The sequence below is a fragment of the Eulemur rufifrons genome, chromosome 7 (assembly GCF_041146395.1).
Source record: "Eulemur rufifrons isolate Redbay chromosome 7, OSU_ERuf_1, whole genome shotgun sequence".
In the NCBI taxonomy this organism is placed as follows: Eukaryota; Metazoa; Chordata; class Mammalia; order Primates; family Lemuridae; genus Eulemur; species Eulemur rufifrons.
In genome coordinates this window covers 31,223,345-31,242,520 of record NC_090989.1, presented here as the reverse complement: position 1 = coordinate 31,242,520, position 19,176 = coordinate 31,223,345, and the positions used below count along the sequence as shown (strand labels likewise).

Below are 19,176 nucleotides of genomic sequence, written 5' to 3'. Positions count from 1 at the left end.
GGTGAACTGAATAAATAAATACATTCTTGAATAAGAAGGGAAATTGTCAACACAATCTAAAGGTTTACTGATTGCTATTAAGAGAAGCACCACTGTGTTGCATATGAATTACACATTAAGAAAATACATTGAGGAAATTTGAAGAAATAAAAACAAAGAAAATTGAGGCTGTGGCTGAAATTGCAAAGAAGCCTTTATCTTGGGCAAGAATTTGTCATAGTTTTCTTTCTAAAATCTGGTGCCGTTTATTTGTTTTATTATTTGTTAATAGATCATTAGCTATTTGACAGAAATATTGTCAGGAGAGAAGCTTAATCTAAAGGGTCAGTAATCATTACCAATTGAATATTAACCAGATATGAAAATAAAGCATCTCTAAAATAATTTGTCAGTGAAAAATGTTATTTAATTTACAAAATATTGATTTATGCATAATTTTCAAGAGCATCTATGCGTTTCTGTAAGAAATCTTGTGCATAATTCATAAATGTTTCTAAAATAACATTTGGAGGATTTCTTTAGGCAAACGTAAGAAATGGTGTAATTTGCTTAGGTGGTTGAGATATATTGCAAAGCTAAATATATGGAGAAACTTTCGTTAACTCTTTTTTTCTCCCCAAGAAAACCTTGGTCATTTCCTGCTAAATCTAAGTAAAATATTTCTAAATGTGGAAATTTTTATTTTTCATTATGTTTCACTGTAAAATGCATGGAATTTCTTTTTGTGTTTGAACGACTCATCCTGTTGGAATAATATGGCAGAGTCCCATTGGGGATTATTAGGAGCATTACTCATGTAAGACATGTATCGGGGCAGCCTTCCTCATGCTAAATTCTAGAGCTACAGCTCACGAATAATGTGAGATGCTCACAGGCATAAAGCAGGGGATAATGTCTGGGAGGGAGAAGGTCAAGGCATGGGCAGGGAAGAGGTCAGGAGCAGTAATGTGCCCTGAGCAAGGAGAGCAGATTCATTTGAAGCTGGAAACCTTCCTTGTCCTTAGGAGGCAAGTTTAAAGATAAGCATTATCTGATGCTTTGACAAAATAGCTTGCCAATGATAACGAATTCTTCATCACTTGAAAGGGCAGCCATGATATCCACATTTCTTCGGAAATTATTTCTATAGTTGATAACTGCAGGCTTTAAAAAATATGTAATAGGAATGCACTAGCTAATTTGCCTAGGTCTTTATTTTTCCTGAGACCATAGCTCTATTTCTTCTCCCTATTCCTTTACATATAAAGACCCTTTCTTATTTGTGAACCACAGAAATGCTATGTTTCGTTTATTTTCTTATGAGACAATACCTTGTTTTGGGATGTTTTAGAATTATTGATTGGCTTGTATTACACATCTACCTAATTAGGAAACCACCTTTAGCCAGGTGAATACTCTCTTACCCCTCTAGCTTTTCTAAATGCTGCTCCATTTGGGAATGCTCTGTCTAGACCCTTTCCTGTCTGTCCTTTTCCCTCTACTGTTTCCCATCCCAATTCCTGTTTGGCTTAATGAATCAGATTAAGGTGTCCCTCCCCCAGAAAGCCTTAGCTGTCCCATCCACCTACCCAATGTAGATCTGATGTACTTTTGTTTCCCTGGCACCCTGTACAAAACTGTCCTTGCCCACAGTCATGCTGTATTGCATATATTTATCTAGGTTTACTTTTAGACTACAGGAATCTGTGTCTAATTAATTAATTATATCCAGCACATATATCATTCAGTGAATTAATAAGTGATTCAGGGAATAAAATTGAATCATGAGTTTCTTGACTTTGCTTTGATGGGAGTTACAGAAGAGATGAATACTCCCTTTGATTATTGAGTAAAATTTTATCCTTTTAGAAACAGAAAAGTGAACAATTGGAAAGAAGAAATACCCGAATTGCCAAATATCACAAACTTGCATCTTAGTGTTGGGAAAAAAAAACTAAAAATCTTAGAACAACTTGTGGTAGCACTGTTGTACAGCAGCAAATTCAGAAGTAATTTATGAATGGTGGCATTCAACGGTTATGTATTTTTTGGCTCCTACAAAATGGATTGGATAAGAATTTGGATGTCTACCATTGCTTGGAGTTTGTAGATTTTTCTATGGACTAACTGTGGTATAGTGAGGGAAAAATATGACTTGGATTCAGACTAAGTTATAGCTCACGTCGAATTTGTCATTGAGTAGTTTTTTTTACCATGCCATGGGCAAGTTCGTGTTTTTCTCTGTGAAACGCAGGTGTTGAACCAGTTGATATTTAGGTATCTTCTAGAATCTAAGTTTTGTGCTTTTTAACCTAGGAACAACACAGTGAGCTAAATTTTTTGTCAATGAATTTTTTTCTCATTGGTGTACTTTTCAGTAAAGCATAGTGATTATAAGGGAATGGGCTTTCAGAGTAAAAATGCCTAGATTTAAAATCCGGCTTCCCTACCAGCTAGCCATGTTGCCTTGGATAGGTTATGTCACTTTTCTATTTCCTTTCCAGTAAAATGGAGATAATATGAGTGCCTACTTGAGAGGGTTACTATGAAAGTTAAATAAGTTAATGTATGTAAAGTGTTGAAACAATATTTGACATGTTTTAACTTCATTAAGTATGAAGTATTACATTGTTTTATTATTTTCTTAATAGTCTTTTCCAAGCTTTTTTCCTTTTTTCTTTTTTTTTTTTTTTAAGAAACTAGTTAATGATAGTTGCTGGATGTAGATCCTGATTTACAAACTCCAAATTAAAAATTATCCCTATATAGAATTCAAATTTAAGACCTCCTATGAGAGATTGAAAAACAAACAAAAAAAGCAGAGGAAGTTTGAGCATTGTTAAGAAAAAATTCAAGGTTAATTTGACAGGTCGGGAACAGATTTCTGGGCAGATTGCCATGCCAGTATGATAGCCATTTCTGTCCGAATTATGGAAAAGATAATACTGTTTATGCTGTACAAAAATGCCAACAATTAGAAGCTATATCAGGTTCCCTCTCCACCCCCCCCAATTTAAAAAAAATGTTAATGCCTCTAAGAGGATTAAAAGATTTACAATTTACTGTGAATTATTTTAATCAGATTATAGATCCTCTTTTCCTTAGAGCTCAGCTCTTTAGCACTGGGAGATGGAGGTTTTCATTTGGAGTGTAGGGTCAGAACAGACACGAGGAAATGTGGGGGATGGAGAAAAATGAGGCCTTTTTGGATTCTGGAGAAAAACAGTGGGCCAAACTGAAAAAGAGAAGTTCTAAAGGGAGATAGAGAAGTACTGGCTGCAAACTTCACATGTTGAAAATGTTCTTGAATCTAGAGAAACTGTATCCAGGTTCCTTTTTTATTACTTTGGTCCTTCCTTCAAGAAACCAAAGATTAAGTTGGAAGTATTAATACTGTGGTTCAAGAACATGATTTTTAGGTGAGCCTTTGGCATAAAACTGGGAAATTCAGTGTCATTTATGGAATAATATGGTGGTTAACAGCTTGACCCCCTAGAGTAAGTCATTCATTTAATAGTTATCACATTTTGTGTGTCTGGCACTCTGTACTCTTATCTTGGCACTATAAATAACAAGCTGTGAACTTGATTATGTTACTTAGTTTTTCCAAACCTTGCTTTCCTCATCTGTAAATTGGATATAGATTAAATGGAAAAAGGCATGTTAAATATACCTTCTTCATAAGAACTATTCACTAAATGATAGAAGTTTGCGGTTAAAAAAGGTAATGTATAAATAAATTCTTAAAGTCCAAACCAATATTAAGGTGCAGAGACCTAATGTAGTGGGGTTTTTGTTGTTGCTTTTATTAATAGTAAGATGCGATAAAATTGCTTGCTTATTGATGGGAAAATTGTATATTAAAGTATTTCTTGGGTTATTGAATAAAGACATCATTTCAGTCTCACAATATATCAAATTTATATACATTAAATAGAACTTTTACCTGCAAATCTCAGCACATATATTTCTTATGTATATTATTTAATTTTATCTCTCCATATGAATATGTATTTCCAGGAAAATAGCAGAATATTGGAATAGTGATACTTAATATTAAGTACTAACTAGTAATGCTAATATAGAAGAAATTTGAAGAAGGTAGAGAGAGTTATAGATTCCATGGTCAAAGGGACAGCCTATTTTGCAATGTTGCTGCTAGCTTAAGTGCGACATAGCCACCTTTATGTTGTAGTCTCTATTTCATCCTAGGCCATTGTTCCCAGAATGCCTTCATTGCTGCTTGCTTGGCATGTGTTCATAGTCACCTTCTCAGGGAAGCCTTCTTTGCTTTCCTTACTCACAGACACTCCTATAGATACCAACAGTCTCATGTCTCTGTGAAGGATCACTGGAGGCTATTTTACAGAACTAAGTATCCCAATAGCTGCTATAGCACCAAGCATATACTGGGTATTCCACAAATGTTTTCATTTGTTGAATGGATAAAATTCTAAACTGATCATTTTAACATTCTAAAAATTAAAGTATATATAGTGAAAAAATAATAAATCCTCCCCAAACCAAACATTAATAAGTCTATGTTATGTAATATTTCAACTATCCTTAATATTAATTATTTTTTCCATAAATGTAATAGTGTTAATAAAGAACTCACACTGTTTGACTTTGCCTTGAATATTGCTAAGGAGACAGATTTAAATGTTGAATCATTTTTTTTAGGAATATACAATGATAAGCTCTATATTTGAGATTGTAGAAAAATACCTAGAGAATTCAAGAACCTCAAGTTATTTAAAAAAGAAATTTAAAAAAAATTGCCTGATACCTTACATAAACTCAACCACAAATAGAAGGGCAGAAATGGTACAGTGTGATTTTCTTCTATTCTATAGGATATTTTCCATTTAAAACATTTTACTGGGTATCTGCTGTAGGTCAGAGATTTCTGGGCACTGGTGATATGAAGATGAATTTAGTTATAGTCACTACGCGCAAAGGTCACATAATTGAGAAAGGCAGATGAATAATTAGAATATGGTAAACACACACAATAAAGTAACAGAAATGAAAGAAGGAAAAACATAATTCCTATTGGGCCTGGGGAGTTTTTAAAGAAAATACTAAATATTGCACTAAATATCGAAGAATATCCTTTCTCTTTTGCTTAGTTGTCTATGAGACTAGGCTGAAGAAACACATATGTTTAGGCAGAGAGAAGAGAAATTGTCTTGGATCCTGGAGAAACCAGAAATAGTTTGGGATTACTTTCAGATCTGGTGCCTGTAAATATAAAACTATGGTCAGAATATGAAGGTTTTCTTTTTCCATGGTAAGTAGAGTAAATTTCACTATGTGGCAGAGGAAGCCATTAAATGTGTTTAGGTAGTGAAGAGCCTGCTTATTTGGGTGGGTATAAAGACTTCAGACAGTAGCATAGTAGATGGATTAGGCCACTAAAATTATAAAGGGGAGAGATGGTGAGTAAAAACCAAGTCAATGGAAATGCAGCAAAGAGGAAAGGTAAAAGAATTTTAGATGGTGGAATGAATAGATAGAACTGACAGAATACATGCAAGAGGAAAAGATTTCTGGTGCCTCTCAGATGACTAACATGAGCAACAAAGATTTCAGTAGTAAGGTACAGACAATATGGAGGAAACCCTATTGAATTGTACCTTGATAGGTTGACTTTGTGATACCAGTGGGTTGTTCACCTGAGCATGCTACAATAATTGAAAGACAATGCCTGAAATGCTAAAAAAATTGTATCTGAATATTAAGAGAATTTAATTTAGAGATATAGCTTTAGGGGAAACCTGAGTATAAGCGGTGAGAGAAGTTTCTCTATCTAAAGGCTGGAGAGTAAAGAGATAGAGACAGAACAGGATCTAAAGTAAAACAAGTTCTTCCTGTGTGCTTTTGTTATTACTATTTAGATTACAGTGTGTGAGCCTGTACATAAGATTAGAGGTATGTATTTTCAAAGAAGAAAAAATTAAAGGAAACAGTAATTTCTGAGTCCTTTTTAGCTACATTCACTTCAATTTTGAACACGTTTACTCTTTGATAAGCACATTGCAATTTTAATATATTGATTTAGAAAATACATGGGGTATGGAGTAGGTTCAAGTTACAACTTAATTCCATAAATATTTACTGAGTAATCACTGGGTAACATTTATCTGGAAGAAAATTAGAGGCTCACAGAATCTCAGAGTGGGAAGAAAACAAAGAAGTCTGGTCCAAGGTACAGTGATATAGAAATTCATTTGTGGTTGCCTACAAGGGTCTTAATGTGTTACTTTTCTCATTCCCAATGGGAAACCACCCTCTTACTCCAACAATGCTTAAACTACTTGCACTGTGCAACTTCTCAAATCTTATCTTTCAAAATGCTTCTTCTTCCTCTTCTCTCTCTATCTACCTAGTGCTCAGCACATATAAGGCAAGTTAGGCATCACCTCCAGGTGGATGGTTTTGACTTTCATCCCTCTTCTCCAACTCCCAATTCTTCAAGTTTAGGTGAGTTGGCCCTCCTACTTGCTACTACAATACTACTTGCCTTTATTACAAGGCAGTATCAGTAATATTGTGGTGTATTTTATGTTTATTTGCTTCCGTTACCAGATTTTGAATAATCAGAGGGTAAGGAGAATTTCTTCTTGATCTCTATATGCCTAGAACCCAATACAGGGTCTTGTAATTCCACCTGAATGTTTCATCTAACATTTCAACATTTCATCAAACATTTAATGACATTGCAAATGTGAAGCATAAAATAGTGAATCTCTGCTATTTAATTCATTTATTCATTTATTGAGGGCTTAGAATGGACTACCACCCTACTAGGGGCAAATCAAAATCAAAACAATATGAAAAAAGTTTTTTTCCCCTAGTCTCTCATGGAACTTATATGCTCTTGGTCAAAGAAACAATCAATACTTCTTTACAAAACCATTTATTTCAAAATGATGTTGAGGAACTAATTTAAAATTATTCCCTACCTCCCAAAAAAGAAAAATGTGGGGTGACTATTCCTTCTTTTGGCAAAGTTAGAGTGAAAGAGAAAACTTTGTATCAGAGTTTTTTAAGCTTGGCACTAATGACAAACTTTGGGCCAGATGATTCTTTGTTGCGGAGGCTGTCCTACACATTGTAGGATGTTTAGCAGCCATCCTTGGCCTGTGACACTAGATGCCAATAGCAGCCCACGCCCCCTTCCCCACCCCCGCCCCCTGTGATAGCAAAAATGTCTCCAGACATTGACGAGCTTCCTGGGAGACAACAGATGAGAACCAATGCCTTGTGTCTACATGAAGATACTGCTCAAAAAGAGTCCATCTAGGAGAACTACATTGAACTAGGTTAATACATACTAATATGTTAACCCACTTTTATATATATATAAATCATACACATATAAACACGTATGTATTATTCATGTACATGTGTGTATACACACAGATTTTTTTTCCTCTGGCAAAAAATTATTGTAGCTCTTTTGCTAACAATAACCATTTAGCCTGCTGAGATGCCTTTATGGAGCGATGAAGCTCAAAAGTTGTGTGTGTGTGTGTGTGTGTGTGTGAATCTGTCTTTTATCTGTCAATATATTCTCCATTGATTTTTATGGAAATGGGCATTATTAATACATCAGTAACACCATTCCTTACAGACCAAATTTAGCAGTGTGGACTGGTCAAATCCTCTTCCTTCTTCTACAGGGATGATATGCTAAAAGAGAAATCAAATAGGAAATAGGGCATTGTAGTAACTTGGGAGGAGGGGCCAACATTAGATAGAATGGTCAGGAAAAGGTTCTGAAGAGACATTTGAGCTTCCATCCAAGGAAGAAAAATGACTGCAAAAAGCCAAGGGGAAAGTAAGTCTGAAGGTTCTGAGGTAGGAAAAGCTTGATAAATTACAGAAACAGAAGAAGAGGTAGATTGTCCCAGTAGAGAGATAAAGGGAGAGATTGTTTTGAGAAGTCATCACCCAACAGCCTTTTATGCCAGTTTACAGAGATATTTGGTTTCTTTCAAATTATTTTTAAAAATGTAGGCAACATTTAAAAATTGAAATTTCTTATAAAAATCAAAATTTCTGGCTTCTCTCAAAAAACTAGATGGTCTGATAACTTTAGCGTCTCCCTCCCATGTGGCAGCTTTCACTTGGACCTGGACCGGAGCTACTCGTGGGCCAGCACTCATGCGCTCGGGTTACCTGGGACCCTGCACTCATATCTCGTGTGCCCGTGCCCTGACGCCCGGCCTGTGTTGCTCTCTCACTCACTACATGGCTCTGTACATACATGCTTTTTATTCTCTAATTTAGGGGCTTGAGAGGCCTAATAAAGATTTTTTTTTTTTTATTTCAAGTGAATTAAGGTGGTAGTAGGGAGAAAAGTCACATGATCTGCTTTAAAAACTGAAAAGATTACCCTGCATGCTCCGAAAAAATGGGCCAGAGAGGCAAGTGTGGAAATGAGGAGAATACTTAAAAGACTGCTGCAGAAGGGGTTGATGGCGGTCAGTCTGAGGTGGGATTGGGGTGGAGAGAGAAGTGGTACCAGGAGTGTAGAGAGAAGTGGTTCATGCCTCTGTGTTGCACAGTTTTGGATTCATCATCGTGCTGACATGACTGAGCGCCCCCCGGGGCCCAGGCCCCACGTATGAGAAGATACCATCCTTTGTGTTTGTGCAACGTGGCAGTTCTGAAGGCAGGATTGAGATATACTTTGCAAGTAAAAATCAAGGATCTCACCCATGAAGTTTCCCTGTGTGGGAAGCAGTGGTATTCATAGTTAGGGAAAGGAAAGAATATCAATTGCCCAAATGTGATTTGGATTTTTCTTTGTTCGGTCCCAGATGGAATTTGTTAGAACTAATTTATGTCAGTATGAAAAGTGTAAGGTGTGCTACGTAAGACAGCGGAATAGACACTTCTGGCTCTGAGTGTACAGCAGTCATTATTTTCCATCTGGTTCTCTAAACAAGTGCCATATGAAAAGTGTCCTGGTAGGCTGAATGTATGGATTCATGTCTGTGAGGTATTTATAAACACACGATGTGAATTCTTGCCCCTTCTAGCATTTTAATGGCTTCACATTAAATGGTGGGTCATTATACTTTTCACTGAGACAGTGAAGGGTGATTAACTCCGTCTGGGTTCAACCAGTGTAATTTTAGAGGCTACAAATATTGTTACAAGTCAGGTTAAGGTTTAAAGGTGAAAGTATAGTGAAGCTTGGCTGAATGACTTTTACAGCATTGAGTTAATGTACACAAACAAAGAAACTCTTGTTTTCTTTCCATTATGAGTGCAGAGAACAAATGACTTGCTTGTTATAGAGAGGAAAATGTGAAAATTAGGTTGGTCTACAATAAAATTCATGCTGTGTGAACCCATTTACTCAGTATTTCAAATTGAAAATTCTTTTTAAAGTCCTGTTTAACATTGCTGAGATTTAGAAACTTTAGACCCTAAGTGTGATGCTCTTTGTTGAGATAAGACTATCCTAAGAAATGGCATCAACAGATTTACTATCTTTTACATAAAGAAGGCAATTCACCTCAATAAAATACACTAGCATGCTCTTAGAGGGGAAAATTGCCTTTTTCTCTCCACTGACTGTTTTTAATAGATCCAGCTCCCCCCAGATGCTTCCATCCTCTCCTTTTCTCTGAGTAAGTACTTTGGGTAATTTGATATAACTCTTTCCTTTTCACTGGTTGGATTCAAATCTTGGAGCCTGGATTTCAGTCAAGGAATGGTATTTGAGGGCATAAGATTGCTTATTATGACCAAGGAACAGAATCAAAAGGCTAAAGCTTCCTTGTAAAGCTGTGTTAGTGTCTATATTGATCTTAAAGGCAGATGAGAAATAAAGTGTGATGTCTGTGTAGACCAGTTTTGCTGGAATGACTAGACTTTTTGAGGCCTCTCATATGGGACTTCAGGTAAATGCTGAAAACTATAATTTAACATTGTAGTTCTCATGCCTGTAATCCTAGCACTTTGGGAGGTTGAGGCAGGAGGATCACTTTAGGCTAGGAGTTCCAGACCAGCCTGGGCAATAGCAGGACCCTGTCTCTACAAAAATAAATAAATAAATAACAACTAGCAGGGCGTGGTGGTGTGCGCCTGTAGTCCCAGCTACTCCAGAGGCCGAGATGGGAGGAATGCTTGAGCCCAGGAGTTTGGGGTCACAGTGAGGTATGATGATGCCTCTGCATTCTACTCCAAGCAACAGAGTGAGACTCTGTCTCAAAAAAATAAAAATGAAAGTAGGATAAAATAGGCCGGGTGCAGTGGTTCACACCTGTACTCCCAGCACTATGGGAGGCTGAGACAGGAGGATTGCTAGAGCTGAGAAGTTCGAGGTTGCCATGAGTTATGGTTGTACCCAACTGCACTCCAGCCTGGGCCACAGAATGAAACCGTTTCTCTAATAATAATAATAATACTTATAATGTTGGTATCTAATAAATTAACCATTCTCTTTCTTCTCCCTAAACACCCTTTTTACATATAGCTTTTGCACTCATTTGAATTTCTGTCAAAATATGACAGGATTTGGCGGGGAAAAAACATTTTGCCTTAACAGATTTTGATGTAAACTTTAAAGAATTTAGGGAACATTTTGTTTTTACAGAAGTAGAATAGAGTTGACTGTTTGGAAGCCCTGGAAAAACAAAAAACAAAACCTCATAGGAATTAACAATTATGGGAAAAGTAAATAGCTTTCATTTGGGCCAATGGTCCTTTAAAAAACACAGCAGGCTGATCTGACATCATTCAAGTTGTAAAGGTTGGGGTGAGATGAAAAGGTCCAGTCCCTGAGGTCATGGCAGAGATGCATAGGTCAAGGCTTTGCACTTAGCCTTGTGTCAACAGCGTCATGCCCTAATAAGTCTAAGAACTGATTTGACTGGGTTCAACTACATATATAAGTATATTACACCCTTGCCTCAACTCAAAGTGAGTAAATGCAGGCTTTTAGGCCTTGGTGTTGCTACCTAAATTTGACTCAAATTCAAGGAATTTACAACTATGAGAGGGAGAAAAGTCTCCTTAAAATGCAATTCACTCAGGATTTGAGTATGCTTGCCAAATAGATTTTTTTTTCTTAGAAACATTTTGAAAGAGAGAGAGAGAGAGAGAGAGAGAGAATGATTGTGTATGCATCTATGAGTATCTTCTTAAAATTAATCTTCTTACCATATACACACTCCGACACATGTTGTTTTAGAACATGTCTGATTCAAGAGTATGAATTAATTTCACATTTGGCTTAAATTCAGTCCTCTTGTGTTCAGAGTTGATTTCCTTTGATGATTTTAAATTTGGTTGGGTTATGTAATAGTGGGGGTTATCAGAGGAGAATTGAGAAAGTCCTAACCCAGCACTGTGAAATAGATAAAATATTATCCAGCTTTTCTGCTACTCCATGACAAACTAGATGTATGTATTCTCATCGCCAGCTTAAATCTTGTCTTGTTCTTTGGTCCTTACTGCTGCTTCAGTTTCTGGTAAAATAGAAGAATCTAATCTACTTCAGAGCTTTCCTTGCATGAGGCTTTTTGTTGCTCTGTGTACTAGATGTACACAGAGATGCTTGATTTTCTTGTATATTTTCAAGTCTGAGACAATTTGTGATTATACTGCATTTCTAGACCTTGATTGAGATTGCAATAGTCTCTTGTGCTTGCTCTGGTCTTGACTTTAATGCTTTAGACAAAGTTGACACAGTTTCACTGTTTTGAACAGCAAATAAATGTATGATGTCATACAAGTAGAAATCGAGGTGACATAAATTGCTTACAGATATCGTTAAGCACTGTGTTTTTCCTGCCTCTCTGCCATCTCCAGGGTCTACTACTTAGTACTGCTTCTCCTTGTTTGGGCAGAATGGCTGCTGGTGATAAATATGGATCCATTTTTCACTTTCAGCAAAAGTGAGAGGACACCTCTTCTCTAGCTTAACAATGTCCTTCCCATCAGTTTGATTAAGTCATCTTCAGATAAATACCACCTTTGGACCAATAAATGTACCAGGGAAATGGCATGCAGAGGTTGGCTTAGCAAGATGATATCTACACCTGGATGCAGGATTGGGATCGTCTTCACCTGAGACATGTTGGGTAGGGGTGAATACTCAAACAGTATGAGATCCATTAAGTAGTATGCCTGCCACATTCTTTATCAAATAATGTTATTCAATCTTTATACCCCTTTAGTGGAAACTACTATCTCAGAGCATTTTATTAGTATCTTCCAATTGTTTCCTGAACTGTTTTCTATGCAGGACTGCTGCACAGTTTCATTTTTAATTTTACCTATAATTTCAAATTTAGTCATAATTTTAATTTCTATAAGCATGCTCTTGTTTTCTGATTATTCATTTTTCATAGGATTTTGTTCTTCTTTTATATATCTAATATCCTTCTTAATAACCCTCTGTTTATTCGTTAGTGTTCTCTTCCATCATTTCTTTTCGGATGCCTGTGTTAGCTCCATTTCCTCTGGTGTCAATTTTTGGTTTCTCAATTTTGGCCCTTCCATATCATTCTGCTGCTTTTGATCATGTGTCTGATAATCCTTCCTGTAGAAAAAGGAACTGGATAGTTAATAAAAAGTCTCCTATGTTTGTGATACAACTGATACCCATTTGGAATTCTCACTTGGAGTTCTGTGTGAGGAAAGCAAATGTGAGACTTTGCTTTAGGGGGATCAGCAAGGAAGCCAGGAAGCCAGCTGTCAGGCTATAGGATCCCTCCAATTAAAGAGTGAGGGGTATACCAGGTTTCACTTGGCAGTTCGTTCAATTTCACTGGGAAAGGGTCAGCTGTTTTTGCTGGAGGTAAATGCCAGCTGCCTGATCTTTGCCCACACTTGGGGAGGAGGGGGTGACAAGCAAAAGAGTTTTCCTTATATAGACCTTTAATTAATTCCTCTCTTCATTTCTCTTTTCACATCCATCTTCCAGATTTCCTGCTGACTTTGGATCTTGATTTCCAGGGCTACCTTAGCAGACATCTGCATTTTCCTGAGCCTCTTTATAGCAGATTCTAAGCTGCAACTGTATTTATTTCCTGAACGTATTCCTGCTCTTCTTCTTCCTTCAGAAATTTGTTAGTAGCTTTTGTTCATTGGTGGTACCCCTCCCCCTCCACCCAATTGTTTTGTTCCATTTCAGGACTTGCCTTTAATACTTCCAAACTTTTATTTCAATGGATTCTTTAGAAATAGAGGAGGCATCATGTGTGACTGATCTGCCATCTGAATCATTGCTAATCCTATCTATAATATAATTCATGTTTAGATTTTTCACATGTAGGTTGTTATTACCTATAATAATTAACACACTGCTAATATTTTCACAATGATTTATTAGATCCCTAAATGGAGCAGGCACAAACTGATTCCTATTACAAAGATAATTTAATGTGTACTTATTTTAACTGTGTGTGTAATAGTTTATATTTGCCATTTTATTTTATCAAGCTTGCTTAATCAGTTTAATTTATAAATAGGTAAATACAGGATTAATTTCTCTTGCTGTTCTTTCACTGATTGGATAAATATCTGTGTAATGTCTATGGGGGGCTAGTTACTGAAAATAGCCTGGTATAGAGTTTCTTGAGTTTTATGTAAATAATTTGTGCTTAAATATGTAATAAAGCCTAATTAAAGGAAAAGAACTGATAGTGAGCTTTGAGAAAGAATATATACACATTATTCTATGTAGAGTGAAGTAAATATACATTTGGAAGAGGATAGGAGATGTTGAAATTTTTTGTTTATGATTTATTCTGTGCCAAGTACATTACTTATAAACAGTAACCGTTCACTAAGCATATATTTAAAATATTAATACAATCCCATTGCTTTGTTATTAGTTATTTATCATTTATAATATGACTAAGTAATTTTCACTTTTACTTATTTATAATTAGATAGCAAGGAGAAAACTGACTTATTTGCTAGGAACCTGCCTTAAATTTATTAAAATGTATGCTGTGTGGGGTGGCAAACTTGGCAGAAGCCTTCTACTGCTCTTTTATTTAAATTCTGGAGAAAATTCACATTTTAAGATTCAGAAATATGAGCCAAAATATGGTTCATTCATTTATGCATCCAGACTAACCAAAATGACTAATCAATGATTCAAAGAGTACTAAGGGAAAAAAAAATCTAGCATATTAGGAAGAAGATTCAAGTGCATTAAATATTTTCTTAGGAAAATTTTAAAAAATACTATTTAGTTTAAAAGAAACATCCAATGTTGGCAGATAATTTCTTTTTTTCTCCTACAGTGGCTGTGTTGGTATCATTAAAAGCCGCTGAGGTATAAAATGTTTAACCAAAAAGCAAAGACTTTATTTTTATAGCCATTAGGGACTTTCATTTTGACTTTCTAAAGGCTTTCTTAGGCTTACAATAAATTATTTATTATATCCAATTATATTTAAACAATTTGGAAGAACAATGATTTATATATTAAATTCAAGAATGTTCTTATCAACATGGAAGTATCTTTTTTAGAAAGTATGTAGGGTTTTTTTAAAAAATGTAAATTAGTGAATAATCAACAATGACAATTAATTTATACAACAGAAGGTCAACCCTAAGGCTGCTGTTTTTTGTTTCTGTACCCCTTGAAGCAGCTAAAATTCAGCATCATATCCTAAAGAAGAGAGGGTTCCCCCCTCCAGAGGAAGCTATATTCCTCTGTTAAAAATTAATATCTTACGTTTTAAAATTTATTTTTATTTTTAATTAACAACTAATTATACTAGTTCATAGAGTACATAGTTATGTTTCCATATACATAATGTATAGTGATCAAATCAGGGTAATTAGCATATCCATCATCTCAAACATTAATCATTTCTTTGTGTTGGGAATGTTCAATATCCTCCGTCTAGCTATTTGAAACTATGTAAAATATTTACATTTTTTTAGTGAAAATATCAACATTTTCATTTTTTTTTTCTTTTTCTCAAACAGATACTTTAGATCACCTAAAGGCTGGCCCCTCTGTTGGGGGCTATACCATTCACTTTGATATAGTGGACCCCTGGTTTCACGTCTGACAATTTTAATGAGGTGTGAATTGTTAGAGACACTTCACAGGGTCCCTTCCACCTCTCTGCTTCCAACTGGGGCCAAGACCTAAAAGAGGCAAACTCATGTATAGTGGTTAGCACCCGACCCACTCATTTGATATATTGTCTTACTTTGTTTTCTTTTACTCCTGGTTATATTACCATACTTACCTTGGGATGTTTGGGGAGGGTCTCTCATAAACTATTTCTTAGGGGCTTAACTTAAGCCTGCTTCTAAAGGGCTACCCTTATCCAGAGAAGAGCAAGCAGCAATATCTTATCCCACTTTAGATGGGTTTCCTGTATCAATTCCAGGAAGCATGCAATTTCTATTCTAAGTGTAGGGCTTTGTTTACTTGCTGGGTCACCTCTGCTACAAAGGAGGGTTTATTATCACTCTTGCTAAATGTCTAAGGCTCCATGGAGTGTGCTCCTGGGTCCTGTTGGCAATGGGGTGTCTGTTGACATCCTCACTGTAGAAGGAGGAGCTGCTGAGCTGTCTCTGTAGCTGTCTGTCCACGGGCTCCATCACCAGCGTGTTATTCTCTATTTGATCTTTGCCTGGACTGTTGATGCCCATCATCCCACCATCTTCTGGCACCTGTTCCTGTATATGTGCAGGAACTCAGCGAAGGCCCTGTCGGTTCCTGGTAGGAGTCCATCTCAGAGTGAGTTCCTCCAGAAGGATTCTGGAAAACTTAGATGCTCCTTTCTTTCCTCCAGATAGGACAACCCTCTACCCAGTCTGAAAAGGTATCTACCAGTACAAGCCTGGGCATCTGAGTGAAACTGTCAATCACTGAAAGAGTGGACCCCCACATTTTGGGCTCCTTATGTAGCAGGTTGCCTTTCCATGCTTGGACCACCCCAAGCACATAAACCAGTTAGTTGTAAATGGGATCCTCTCAAATGAGTTCCCACCAAATCGACCAAGGCATCACGCTGTCAATGTGTGTATTCACTTAGGTGCCTCATAAGAGGCCGACCAAAGCTTTAAATATGAGAGGAAGCTAAAAGAATTCTGTCTCCATTTAGCTGTGCCATCCCAAAAGTCAGAGCGTCAGTCTTTAGTTTTTAAGGGGGTCTAAATCTAACTGGGGTATCAAGGCCCTGAGGAACAGATCACCTCCAGTGGCCTCCTTAGTAGCTCTGCCAGTGGTCTGACTCTTTTTTGCCATGCTGGCCACCTGCTTGGGCTCAGCCACAGCCTGTATCAGGGCCATTATTTTAGAGGCATACTTAAAATTCTTATTTCATGCCGTCAGGAGACCCCTTTTCTTTCAAATGGCACTATGAGTAGCACAATCATAAAAGCATATTTAGAGTCCATATAAATGTTTACCTTTTTCTTCTGAATAACTGCAACTCAGCTTCCTTGGCTCAAGTCCCAGGTGGTAGTGCCACTGTCGGATCATCGCATATCCAGCCCTTTGTTGTCCATAAAGCTGCTCCCATCAGTGAAAAAGCTCCCAATCTTGCCCTGGCATTGTCTGATCTGACAGATCCATCCTGCTAGAATACACAGCCTCCAGAACCTTTAAACAGTTATGTTGTAAAGGCTCATTCTCTTTGGCGGGTGAAAGGGTGGCAGGATTGAGAATATACACAACTCATAAGTAGCTGTTACTGCCCAGGGGCAAAGAGGCCATCCTCCCACAATATCATTTAGTGGCTTTGCCATTCTTCTCAGCATCTATGGTAAGACTCTAAGGCTCATTCCTTATTTTTCTGGATATAAGGGCTTTACTGTCAGTCCCATGTCCAGACGCCATTCCTAGGAACCCCAGGTAAGCTAATACAAGTTTACAAATCTGCCCAGTTGCAGGTTCCTCATGTCCTCTGCTAAGCTTCTATCAAACAGAGCAGGAGAGCCCTTTTAAGCCCATGAGGCAATATAGTCCCAGGATCCTGACATCTAAATGTAACTGAGTACCTACCATTCGGCTAGGGAGTATGTCGGGGCTGCAGCTGGGGGAAGGGGTCCCACATCGGACTGCATCTGTCCATGCAGGTTGGCACCAATCGAATCCCCATTGTTGATTTTTCCCCTGGGTTCCTGTGGGGATATTTGGAGACAGGGGGCTCTGGCCCCCTCCTTTACGGTCTGAGTCCTGGACTTAAAAAATCATTTTCTCTCTTGGGGGCTTCTTGCTTCCTGGAGGCTTTTGCAACTTTTGGCAATATTCCTTTCAAGGTCCTTCTTCTTTGCAAACATTAGTCTGGGGTGGCTTTTTTGCCTATTTCTTCTGACTGTCTCAAAGGACCCTGCTGGTTGTTCTTGCACATTCAAGCCCCCTATCTGATATTGCCACAGATTGCCTGCCCTGGCTATGGGTTCCCTCTGCCCCAAATTGAGTTTGCTGCCGGTAGAGACCATTCCGATCCCTGAGTCATAATTTTCTGGGTGTGGGACTGAAGAGTTAGTTCAGGCGGTGCCCTCCCTGGCCCCTCTCATGTGCCAAGATGGCAGCAGCAGCAGCAGCAGCTGCAGGCATTCCTTCTCCTTTGCTGCTGTGCTGCTCAGCAGCCAGCTGCCTGCGCTGGTCCTCTCTCCTACCAGGTCTTTCCCTGGGCTGTGGCCTTACCTGGCACCTCGCCCTGGCTGGCTTTAGGGGTTCCCTGTGAATTAATGCAGTGAATTAATGCAGTGATAAAAATAAGGAACTGTGAATTAATGCAGTGATAGAAATAAGGAACTAAAAGATATAGCTTAAAATAAGTGATTTTAAAATCTAACGTGTGCAAATATTTTTCCTTCCTGAAATGTGTCAATGATTATCTTGGACCCAGTTATGTTTCATGCTTCCAGCAGGTGGGGATAAAAGGTCTCTGGAGATAAAATAATGTAGTATGTCCAACAAGGGACATTTTAGACCACAAAAATACTCAAGATTTGAGAATTGCACTAGGGAAGTCAGAGCAAGCATTATTATTTTTCCATTTTCACAGCTCTTTGGCTTTCAACTTTAACTAATTGAAATGAATCCTCCTTAAAATCGGACTACATAGAAGAGTCTGTTAGTCTTGTGAAATGAACACATTTCCCTATGTAAAAAGTTGCCTTTTATTCTTAGATCTGTTTGATTGTGATGAAAACTCCGACAAAAAAGAAACTTAGAAATAAATTCTAAAAGTATAAGAAAAATGAATGGAGAGCAAGATTTAAAATTTCACTCTCAAGGGAAAATGATATTTGGACAGTTGTTTACATAATCACAGCTTTTCACCAAGATTATTTTCAGTATCCTGGATGCTAAAGAAGACATTGCAATATCTATTTACTCACCAGAAGTTATTAAGAGAATGTCCAGTGTGTGTGGAAAACAAGGGTAATTTCATTTGTTATCTTTTTCATCCATTACTTATTATTTATATTTGGGTACCATTCTAAGTATTTAGCAACTTAAACTAGGTAATATCTTTATAGCATCGTTCTTGCCTCAAAAATCTTTATGAAACTATGGCCTAGAGATAATTAAAGTGTTTCAAAATTATAAGTCTTTTAACAGGATGATACCACTTCCTAGAAAAATATACATCTACCCAAAGGAGGGATGGCTGGTCTCCTTCAGAGGCCACAGGATTTATCACTCAGCTGCTTTCTTTTCTTCATTCTTATACCCATATTTTATTACCAATATAATTTTGTGAGGCATGAGACCCCCCCCACCTCAGTCTGTTGTGATATATTGTTGTTATTTATTTTATTGTGATTTTGTAAAGGCAAGGTATAGTTGCTTAATTTTGTAGTATAGATAGCTCCAAGGAAATATATATTAAAAAAAAAAAGTTTCTAATTTTCTTTCTCTTTCCTTCCTATCACCTCACCCTGTGTTTGAGGCAATAAAAACAAAAAGAAGCCAAAAAAAAAAAAAGACAAAACAAAACAGTTTTTCTCTCTCAAAAACTCAGAGTACTTTGTCATGTTTTAGGGGGAGAGGTTAACATTCAGAAACACTACTGTGTTTTATTGCCAGTAAATGTTTTTACTCACTAGTGAAAAGTTTGTAAATAGGCACTGTTTAAGAAAACAAAGAGATAATAAGTACTCAGACTTTTCCCTTCAAATTCTCTATACCTAATAAAATGCATTGGTGATCTCAGCCCTGCTGAACAATAGTTG

General features: G+C 37.1%; 1 protein-coding gene across 3 annotated transcripts in view; it reads left to right on the top strand.

Annotated features, from left to right (window-relative positions):
• ROBO1 (roundabout guidance receptor 1) overlaps nucleotides 1-19,176 on the top strand; it is a 1,084,421-nt gene that overhangs the window by 696,050 nt on the left and 369,195 nt on the right. The gene's annotated exons all lie outside the window — the stretch shown is intronic.